The 12,235-nt window shown below is 38.2% G+C and overlaps 1 protein-coding gene across 2 annotated transcripts in view; it reads left to right on the top strand.

Annotated features, from left to right (window-relative positions):
• The window catches only part of LOC101737427 (rho GTPase-activating protein 7), a 371,551-nt gene that overhangs the window by 135,614 nt on the left and 223,702 nt on the right, over nt 1–12,235 (top strand). The window lies entirely within an intron of this gene.

Here is a 12,235-nt window from a genome sequence, read left to right as displayed (position 1 = left end):
ATTATAAACCCAAACTGTAATAACATTCAGATTGTTACACACAATTATGCTTAAATAGATGTGGTAATCTACTGCTATGATGAGCAGAATTAACATAAATCTGTAGTAATAGTATGAAAATAGCTGACCACTGTAGCAGCTGTGTGCTAGGTCATAAACTCAGCCAGCACAGCTGTCCAACTCACGTACAATTAGTCAGCTATGCGCAGTGGAAGCTAATAAATCAGTCTTACTATTACTAACTATTACTACTCACTAATTTTCTTAACCAGGTGGATAGAAACACACTAAACGACCTGACCTAGGTCAGCAGAATGATAGTTTAAACAGAACCGAACCCTATGCCTACACTACTTCTGCTGACTAGTAACAAAATTAAGTGAGGTTAGACGTAAAAAATTTTACATTCGTGGTAATTACTATAGATTTCACAAATCTAACCACGCTCTGCTACCAGAAATTGTTCGATTCGAACCCAGCGACCTCGTGGCAGCCTAGGGCTACGGAAACCAGCACGAGGTGCGCGTCGAACATGTGCCGCGATTCGCGGCGCCGTATGTACTATTTTAACAAAATATCATGCAATCACTCACCGGAACCGATGCCTTCGTCTTCTCACGCCGTATCACTTAGGGAGAAGGGTATGGGGCAGGAATGGATAAGGATTAGCGATGATACACAACTTTAGCGTAGACCGTCAATATACAGGTACCGTCCCGTTCGAGAAGCAAGACAAAGTGACAGATGTCAAATCGCGACGGCACCGTCAAATCGCGACCCGTGTTGCCGTGGTAAGAATTCAAAAACTAACGGATTGGTTTCGAACACGTATATTGCTTTTACATGATCGATGATTATTTTATGTCAAAATAGCCATGACCGATCGTAACATTATAAGCTATCCGAATGGGTCACTTTGTGCTTTATCTATAGTTCCGATCTTAGGCATCGTTATTTTTATCCGGAAACTGGTGTGCAAACTCAGCCCACAGCCCACTGAGTTTCTCGCCGAATCTTCTCAGTGGATCGCGTTTCCGATCCTGTGGTAGATTCTGCGAAGCACGGCTCTTGCTAGGGTTCATGTTAGCAACATCGTCAAGTTTGAGCCCCGTGAGCTCACCTACTAGTCCGCTGTGTGTTACGCTGATATGGTCCCCTAGACCATCAGGTTAGGTAGGAAAAAAAAACCACGCGTTAAATGGTTACCGGGGTCTATTTACATCACAACGTGACTGCAACCATCCGCCTTGAGATTTGAGGAATATTGTCTCAATTGTATAGTATTTACGCAAATTATAATTTTTGCTGGTTTTATTTTTATTACATGATGCTATTTCGGCATCATTAAAGTCGTTTGTGAGCATGCTTTAAAGTCGTATTTATTAAATTAGAAATATTCTTATATGCTTGCGTGATATTAACACCGATGTAGTTGAATCACTCAATTCAGGTATCTTATCCTATAGACCACGACGACTTAACTAACACGTTAATTAATTTTATTTTAATTGAAATATCTAATAATTTACGTAATAATAATTTTCCTTATTGCCTTATTAATATGCCTATTAATTTAAAATCGAATAATTTAGATCTTATTAAAGGTAGCGAATCAAATTACCTGTAAATGAAGTTTCACCTATGGATCTAACAAAGATAATTTATATTAGTAAAAATCGCTTCGGACACGCGATCAATTTGCATTAATGAAGCTACATATATTTTCGAAAGTAAATCATATTTGGACAAAATTGCGCCTAAAAGAAACGGTACTTTGACTTTTATATGTTTAAATTTGTATATGTTAATCGTTATTTTATCTTATTATGAATGCCTCGAGTGCTATTTCTCAAGATTTCAAATTCTATAGCTTATTTAAGATTATGCGGCTAAATATAATTGTGATATATGATTTGATGGAAAAAAGCAACTGATTACGAATTTATTGTAGCTACTACGTGAAGGTAACTTTTTAACTTAAAAAACAGTTGAATGTATTAAATGTATTAAAAAACACGACTATGCTACCAAAATCCGTGGGGCACAATTCTCTCTACCACCACTACATACTCAAAATATGATAACCCATATTTATGGGATAGAACAGCTGTTGATACTAGGTATGCGAACTAATACTGTAGAGCACAAAGAAACGAAAATCAAACTATTTTCATCTAACACCTTCCACTCTCCAGCTATTGCGATGAAATTAAAATCGCTTAAGTTGCGAATGTTTTTGTTATCTATACTAATATTATAAAGAGGAAAGATTTGTTTGTTTGTATTGAATAGACCCCGAGACTACTGAACCCATTTGAAAATTTTTTTTTACTGTTTGGAAGCTATACTATTCGCGAGTGATATAATCTTTTTTGAAAAAAAATTAGGGATCCTTACTAAAACTCCAATAATGTAACCCAAGGTATAAAATAATTACCTAAAATATTCTTAACATCGCGTGCCCTGCGAAAACTATTGATGATAGAATAAAATAATGTACTACGACTTTGTAGAACACATTATTATTTACAAAAAGTGTAGCAACAGCATATGTCTAACTATTATAGTTATGCCGCAATAAGTGTTCTTTTATTTCAAAAAATAAAACAACGTCAAATATCGTTGAAATTTTTATTAAAGACCCGAGCGGAGCCGGAGCGGGCCACTATCAATTAATAAAAGTACACTTATATAGTGTAGAAGAATGTCGATTCTGCTACAAAAAAAAAAAATCACAAACGACAAAACATTCCGAATGAAAAGGTATGCAAATATTTAAAAAGCTTATAATTTAAAATTTCGTTTTTCTTTTTCCAGGTACGTTCCTGCCTTAAACACCCGGTCATCGACCCGGTTCGTATTTCCGACAGCTGCCTGCTAAACCGGAACTCATTGACCTATAAAATATACGTTTGCCTTCAGACGACCTTGTAAAAAAAAGTTCGAAACCGCGTAATTCCGATCCGAAATCCGACCGATTTTTTGTCTGTTCCTATACTTCACTAATATTTGAATGAGTGCTGCTTGTGTCAACCTTACGGCACTCTCAATAGAGGCGGTATTAGCTTATTCGATTTTCAAGTAGGACTTTCTCAGTTCTTGGAGATTAAAAGGTGGGATACGAAGCGTTGTGCACTGCAAAGTTTGAGACAGAATGTACAGTTCACACATAAGAATTTCGATATACGTAAATACCTCGGAATGAGTCGTTTTATGGTATATTCTATTCTTATTTACTGCTTTTTCCTATTAGCGAAAAATGATTTTTTCATTTTAAATGCATAATAATATAATCGGACGTAAAATATCGTTTTGAACGCTCTTTAGCTTACTCGAATACATAGCAATATTTTTTCAATAATTATGAATATAACCCTTAAAAAACAATAATAGCTACTTTATGAAAAACAAGGGACCAAATTATCCTGAAAATTTGGCTTGTTAGCTAACAAGCTATTATTTGGTATCTAGTATTTGATTTAAATATTGTAGTTGTTATTTCAAATCGCACTTGTGAAGCCCTATCTATTTGTATAAGTATGCCGCGAAACATTCACGAAATTTTTGTTCCTATACGAAAAAAAAAAGACAGCTATCACTCCAATGCAATAATTAATAATCTCTGATTCTTATGGTCTCCAATAAACAGTGGCTTAAAAGAGAAAAAAATTAAACTGTATTTTCTGTTAATATTGTTACGTCGGTAAGAGTAACGGCATCTATCGTCAAATAGTCGAACGAATATCGAAGGATCTAGTAGCACCTAGAACGCTGGAGAAGTACAACCCCATCTATTGTCAGATAGCGGAAACACAATACTCGAAATGTGTGGAATATTCTAGATAATTCTAGGGATGTGGTATCGGCTCTAAAAGCGTTGCAGAGATGGCACGCAGCTAGTTAGTAATCGGAACTACTCGAAGCGAAACAGCGAACGGATCACTTGAAGCGAAGCGGAAGAAGTGAATTGAGAATTTTAAAGTGTTTGTTGAGGGTTTTAAGTGTTCTAAGTGTTGAATACAGTTTTTAATTTGTACTTACGTAGAATTTTATTTATCCCGGACCCCAGCGCGTAACAATACTTTATATTGTACGCACAGACACGCTACTGTACCTTCTATAGTTTAAATAGTTTGTGTCTTGGCGCGTGGATAAGAAAACCATCTGCCCGCTCCAATTAGGGCGCATTTACAAAGTAGGCTTGTTATACCTTTTTTGTTAACTTCTGCTCCTGACCTTATACCGAGCCCTTTGAATAGACAACGGAATGTGCATTCAGATAGCGATCTATCGTTATTATAATCGCGCAGATGTCTTTCGCAATATCCAGCAGCTGTTGACGACATCTGCTTGAAATTAATATGGTTGTTTGTAAGCAAGGGGAATAATGTTTGGAATCTAATTTTAAGCCCTTAGATGTTCGAGGAAATGTAATAGCAAATGTTATTATTAATAGAATAGAAACTGTGTCTGTATGTTGTTTGTTTAATACCCACAGACACAGCCCACTGAGTTTCTCGTCATCCTCGGTCTTCTCAGTGGGTTGCGTTTCTGATCCGGTGGTAGATTCTGCGAAGCACTGCTCTTGCTTAGGTGCAACGTTGTTGGGCTTGAGCCCCAATAGCTCACCTACTAATTCGATGAATCTAGTATAATCCCTCAAGGTTACTAGAATATGTAGAATGAAAAAAAAAACAAAAAGAAAACAGCAATACTATAAAATGATGATCAATATATCACTACTTTTCTATCTTCTTTTACTTCTTTATACACTTAACACCAAGAAGGCTCTGAGCTTGTCAACCTATCTAGAGTTAAGACAGTAGAGTACATATTATTTTGCACTATAAACAAATATGAACTAAAATTAGACACAAAACTCGGTCAATATATTGATTTTGCGGTGAGTAAAGAATTCGCTTTGGCACGGAGCTTTTGTTGTTAAATAAACAAATTCATTGCTTGAGGATATAACACGACAAAATGTTAAGACTACGCTAATATCGATAAAATCTGCCTTCATAGGCAAAGAATGAACAGACTTGTATTAAACAAGGAAACTATTTACAGAATTCCAAAGAGTCGTTCGAATACAATGTAATTTGTTGTTGTATTATTATGTTATAAACCAAACTCCGTACTTCGTTTGTACCACCGACATTACCGTGAAACTAAGCAGAATATTAATTCAAATCTCCATTGTTCCGGGTTGCACGTAAAAGGCTAGCTATCAACAATAAGGCCATCAAAATGTTGAACATATCAAATTAATGTAAGGACGCATTGTGCCTGGTGCGTGTGGGTAGTGAAACGAAATTTATCGATATAGAGTTGTGTATTCTTAGAAATTTCGTATCGATAAATATATCCCGAATTAAATTTAGTGTAAGAGTTCGAGAGAGGGAGTAGAAAGAGTTAAAAGTGTACATATAAACGTCAAAAATGGAGTTCAGCAGGGCACACTACCAGAATATTTCGCGTTAGATGAATCAGAAGAACAGGACGCCAATGTTTGAAGACGACCACATTTTAAGGACTGATATAGATAAATAGATAATTCAAAATGAATGCACCGTAATCGAAGTAAAAAATGTAATAGTAATTATAACAGAGATACTAACTCCAAAGGGGAAATGAAACCAGGTTTTATGGAGTCTCCAAATTCACTAGATGTAGGATGCAAACAAAAGCATTGAGCTACCTTGACCATATTAATTATAAGAGACCTCTATTTCCAGTCTGGCTCATTGACCTCATGTCTGCCACAGCGAGTAGTATAAGCTTAATGAGCCTCTGTATTCTAGTAAATCATGTCTAGTCTACAAATGTCCATCTATATAAGTATATATAAAAATGAATTGCTGTTCGTTAGTCTCACTAAAACTCGAGAACGGCTGGACCGATTTGGCTAATTTCGGTCTTGAATTATTTGTCGAAGTCCAGAGAAGGTTTAAAAGGTAGATAAATATGTATGTAAATCCTCGGAATTAAAAAAAAATATCAATTTTGTTTTTCCTTTAACGTGTCCCCCGTCGGACGGATTAAGTTTATTTTATACAAAAGTTTAGGTCTTTTATTTCTCGATTGAGGCACTACGAAGTCTGCCGGGTCAGCTAGTTTTAAATAAGAATCTTACAAAACAAACAAATACTTTTACAACCGTAATTATATCGACTCAGAATACTATCTACGAAAGTGAAATTCCATTTCGTATCTCGTTTAACAGCTTCGATAGTTCCCAATCCATTTAACATAGCCTTCAAGGCATCGCGTTCAATAATAAACAACGGTCCTATCATAACCCGTCGTGCTGAAACTCTATACTCTCGTAAGGGCGACGACGCAAGAGATAGTTTATGCCAGTTTATGCCTCATAAAAACAAAATAAGTGCCCAGCGCATGCCGGTTTACAGCTGCGTGTGTACCGCCTTAGCATCGTTCCCGTCATTAGACTCCCTCCGCTGCGGTATCTTAGACATTTGTATGTTTTTAAATTGACTATCAATTTGTGTTATCGATACGTTTGTCGATACTTTACTTCCTTATTTCGATGCATGTATAGCATTTATTTATTTATTTAATTCCTCATTTAGATTGTATATACTAATTACGTGCGTTTTAAAAATCTATCATCTTACCTGTTACTATCCCAAGAAGTGGAGTGCTTAGATTTAAAAGGATGAATTATTGGAAATCGCGTTATGGTATTTATTCCGATAACAAGTTAACAGCAGGTGACACGGCCCATTACGAACTGTATCCGTCAACCTGGAATATTTTAGTCAATTTGAGAAAGTTTATTCCATTTGTACTATTCCAATTCGATTTATTTGCTGTTAATGCTATTCTTCAAGTCGATTCAAATTTTCGGGCTATTAGAAAAGAAGCAATTTTTACAAGATAAGATTTAATTTTCGTTTGACAATAGAAGGACGTACAAGCATTGAAAAGATTCGATTACTCTTGACATTTTCATCGTTCGCTAGCGGAGCCCTCTCGTATATGCAACATGTACCTCCTCCGTGCGTCGTATTCCTCAGTTCTGAGGGTCGTGACCTTTACTGAGCACTTTTGTCAGGACTATGTTCTTCCATTCACTTCTGTCCTCCGCGCAATGGATAGCGACATTGATGCTGGATTCCAAAGTCGTCTTGATCTGATCGGACCAGCGCATGGGACTACGCCCCCTAGGTCTCTTTCCTTCCACTTTGCCGGTGATGAGAAGTCTTTCGAGATTGTCACCCTTTTTTCTCGCAACGTGACCGAAAAACTCTAAAATCCTACGTAGGCAAATGGTGGAGAGTCTTAAGGAGACGCCTAGTTCTTCCAGGATTGATGCGTTTGTCCGATGCGCCGTCCAGGGAATCCGCAGCATTTTCCTCCAGCACCACATCTCAAACGCGTCGATCCGACTTCGATCAGCCTTCTTCAGAGTCCATGTCTCCGCCCCATATAAGAAAATAGAAAACACAAGACTTGTTACAAGTTTACGCTTGGTTTTTATGGAGATGTTTCTATCGGACCAGATGCTATCAAGCTGAGACATGGCAGTTTTTGCTATCCCGATACGTCTTCGAATCTCAGGCTCGCACGATCCAGTATTCGCAATCATGGAGCCCAGGTATATGAATCTTTCTGTTGTTTCAAGATGCAGTGACCCCGTGTGCTCCAGTTTGTTCATGCGGTCTATTACCATCACTTTTGTTTTGGATCGGTTAATGGCAAGACCAAGTTCGAGGCTAATTTTTTCAAGCTTGCTCATGAGAGCAGCCATCTCGCTTTCATTAGCCGCGAGAAGAGTGGTGTCGTCGGCGTATCGGAGGTTGGACAATTTTACTCCACCAATGGTAACTCCACCATCCCAGCCTTCACAAGTCCGTCTCATGATATACTCTCCATAGATATTGAAAAGGACTGGAGATAATATGCAGCCTTGCCTTACGCCCTTTCTAAATTTAAAGGGGGCAGAGATTGTTTCCTCCACTCTAATGATTCCCTGGTTATTAATGTACAGGTTATGTAGTAGGACCAGATGTTGCGGTACTCCCAATTCTGCTAGTATTTTCCACAGGTGATCCCATTTGACGCAATCAAAGGCTTTACTGTAGTCAACAAAACACATGATCATCGGAGTGCCGAACTCATACGACCTCTCGATAAGCTGCCTGATATTGAGGATTTGTTCACGCGTTCCCTTCCCCTTAACGAAACCGGCTTGCTCCTGCCACTCTGCCATTGCCGGTCCCAAGCCCGGATGAGAAAAGAGGAGGGTTGGCGTCGGTATGCCACCTACCTAGTCGTAAAAAATATAACGCCGAGCTACGGGCGGCGGTCAACTAACCCGAACTAGGGCTTCAGTAGCCCAGAGGAACTAAATCGCCTCTAAAATTCTGCTGTGGAAGGACGCGGGAACCCACCACTAGTAATTTTCCCAAGAAAACCTTTACGTATGAATGAGCAACATGTACCATCAGAGCTAAAAAGAAAGAAAAAAAAAACAGGGAGCTCACTAGATTAATTTTTGCTTGGAAAAAACATTTTCTGGTGTCGCGAAAACAAATGAAGGTTTCTCTAGTACCTCAGGTAAACATTGAATGATAAAACGACCACATTTATTCTTTTAGCTTTTCTGACGTCTTGAAATATTGAATTGAATATCTAAATGTTAGACCAATTATCTTAGATAAATTCATTTTTCATTATCTTGTAATAAATGTTTTGAAAAAAATATCCATGTTCTCTTATGCTTTTGAGTTTTAAACGTCGTGTGAGTTTGGCGTTCGACTTTTGAATCCATTTAAGCTGTGTTAGATTTCGTGTACACCATATCCATCTTATATAAAAATGAGTTGCTGTTCGTTAGTCTCGCTAAAACTCGGGAACGGCTGGACCGATTTGGCTAATTTTGGTCTTGAATTATTTGTGGAAGTCCAGAGAAGGTTTAAAAGGTAGATAAATATGAAAATGCTTGGAATTAAATAAAAATAACAATTTTGTTTTTCCTTTGATCTGTCCCCCGCCGGACGGATTCCTTTTGTTTGTTTTAAGTTTATTTTATACAAAAGTTTAGGTCTTTTGTTTATCGATTGAGGCACTACGAAGTCTGCCGGTTCAGCTAGTTAATTAATAAAAATAAATATACAGTACGCAAATAAAGTATGTAAGGTGCTTTATTTTATTTGAAATGTTACGTGGTATAATTTTAATTGAATGTCTGTGTCGTTGGTCGCGCTTAGTAAGATCATTACCGGGTTCCGTCGGCTTTTCGGGAATGGTACGACCAATTACTTATATTCGTTGTAATATTACCGATAATCTCATTCAACTTTTAAGAACGTCTTTGAACAAATATATCGGCTTAAGGCGTGATTAATTATAATTATAATTTGAAGAACAGAATGTTCGGTTTTCATGCTTGTCTATGTCTGAGAGAACGGATTACAGAGCCGATGTTCTGAAGACTTAAATTAGACATTAACTTCGTGTCTTAAGGTGCCTTTTGTATTACTTTTTTTGTGATGAAGTATGTATTACGTTGTGAATGAAGGCTTCTGAAAACGCTACACAGCTTTCCATTTTTTTCAGTAGATTGCTCTTTGGAGACTTAGTACCAAAACCGAATAAGGTTCAGCTTAGACAAATAAAGTGCTTTAAGAATAAATATCCTATCGTGGAAAATCGAAGACGTGTTAAGACATTCCATTCAAGCTAGGCAATAGTCTACCTAAATAAATCTCAAAAACTTACTTCCATTACGCAAAGTAATAACTTGGCTGTCCATTAACGTTATATTAAAATCAACGCTTATTGAACACGACTGACCATAACTCTGTTAATGGCACACGGATGATCGTGGACCACAATGAACAATCAATATTTTAAAGCATCCGATTTGGCATAAGCACTGAATGTTTTATATGCGTGGGGCAACCCAGGAAGTAATTACACATCCATTAGGGTGTTGTGTTTAGTGACTGCTTCGTGTTTCGGACTTATGTTATAAGCGATTTGATTGTGGTTATTACTGTGAGTTTTTCTCCGAAACTTAGCTATGAGATGTTCAAATGAATCGAGTTATACGTAAGTAATGTTTATGTATGCAATGTAAGCCACGCATATTCGGTTTTTTAAATCACATATTGATTATCGGAGCCGATAGATATCGCAGTACGAAGCCTCTTTTTTTTCCTACCTATGCTGATAATCAAGACTAGACTGTCCACACTCTGCCTTCGCCGCGCACTCGAGTACTTCGGTCATATTGCTCGGAAAACACCGGATAGCTTAGAGAGACTATTCGTGACAGGGAAGTTCGAAGGAAAGAGACCGCGCGGGCGCAGTCCGACAAGGTGGTTCGACCAAATCCGCCACACACTAGAGATCCCATTCCATGACGCCCTTCATGCGGCCAATGATCGGAGGCGCTGGCGGGACATTACAAGGAGCAAAATCCTGTCGACATATAATGGTCACGACCCTCCGCAGTGAGGAAACGACGCGAGGAGGAGGAGCTGATAGCCTTGAGAGGCTATTTCAGGTTCTCCTTGACGTGTAGGTGTGCTCACAGGGCTCAAACCGGGAGTGTTGCTAACACGCGCCCTAGCAAGTGCAGTGCTTCGCAGAATATACCACCGGATCGGAAACGTGACCCACTGAGAAGATCCGGCGAGAAACTTAGTGAGCTGTGTTTATGGGTTAATTCACTCGTCTAGCCCTTCGTCTCAAGCGACGGCTTCGACGAGGACGGTGACCGGTGCTTGTGGTACCTAAAAGTACCGTTAATGGATCGGGAGGATTTGTAATGATGTGTTTAGGGCGACTGTTTAGCATTCAGTCTACAGGATCGGGTATGTAATTCCCGGCGGTCACGACAAGAGGGTTTTCATGTCGTGCCACCTTTTAAAGGTGACGCAATGATGCCGATTGTAGATACTTACTGACTGAGAAGCCTCAACCGTGTAATTGAGCAACTATTCCACTCTTTAAAATGGAACACATGTATAACTCGCTTTACCACCGGCTATAAATATCACTTTACTTTTATTGATATTGTGAGTCCGCACGGGTAGGTACCACCACCCTGCCTATTTCTGCCGTGAAGCAGTAATGCGTTTCGGTTTGAAGGGTGGGGAAGCCGTTGTAACTATAATTGAGACCTTAGATCTTATATCTCAAGGTGGGTGGCGCATTTACGTTGTAGATGTCTATGGGCTCCAGTAACCACTTAACACCAGGTGGGCTGTGAGCTCGTCCACTCATCAAAGCAATAAAAAAAAAAATAAAAAAAAAAAAAAAAAAACTTGAATTACCGAAAGTTATTTCTGTATGGAAATGTCATCGCAGACGTCACTAGCTTCCTCCATTCGTGACGCAGAACAAATTTTAATGTAGTGGAAGAGAACTATGTGACGTATTGCTAATGACACAAGTAAAACTACTTTCACGGAGTAATGTCGCGTTTATTAACCATAGCTTTTCGATCGAACAAAATTAACAGTCAATTTGAGTATCAACTAATTTAATTGTTTTATGAAGTAGAGGGAAATTTAAAATTAGAAATTGTCAACATAAAAAATCACGGATGTCTATACTAATATTATAAAGAGGAAAGATTTGTTTGTTTGTTTGTTTCGAATAGGCTCCGAAACTACTGGACCGATTTGAAAAATTCTTTTTCCATTAGAAGCCGACATTGTCCCTGATGAACATAGGCTAATTTTTTAATTATTTTTTTTGTTTTTGTTTCATGTATGTTTTAATGTTTCCGAAGCGAAGCGAGGGCGGGTCGCTAGTATTATATAATTATAGGTTTTTAAAACAAAATAAGTTTGTATGCATATTAACAGGTACACACAATGATAAATTTTACTGGTAGTAGGACCACTTGTGAATCCGCGCGGATAGGTACCACGTGCCTGGTTTCTACCGTGAAGCAGTAATGCGTTTCGGTTTGAAGGGTGAGGCAGCCGTTGTAACTATACTGAGACTTTAGAACTTGTATCTCAAGGTGGGTGGCGCGTCTACGTTGTAGATGTCTATGGGCTCCAGTAACCACTTAACATCAGGTGGGCTGTGAGCTCGTCCACACATCTAAGTAATAAAAAAAATATTGCAGTAATAAAAAAAAACTAATAATAAAAATGTGCATGCACTATTAGACCATTCGCTTACGCTCATCAAAGTTCAACACTTAAAAGCAGTTTCCGACGGAAGCTATAACTATCTATTGTTCGTA

Source organism: Bombyx mori, chromosome 7 (assembly GCF_030269925.1).
Source record: "Bombyx mori chromosome 7, ASM3026992v2".
Lineage (NCBI taxonomy): Eukaryota > Metazoa > Arthropoda > Insecta > Lepidoptera > Bombycidae > Bombyx > Bombyx mori.
This window is presented reverse-complemented; position numbering and strand designations above follow the sequence as displayed.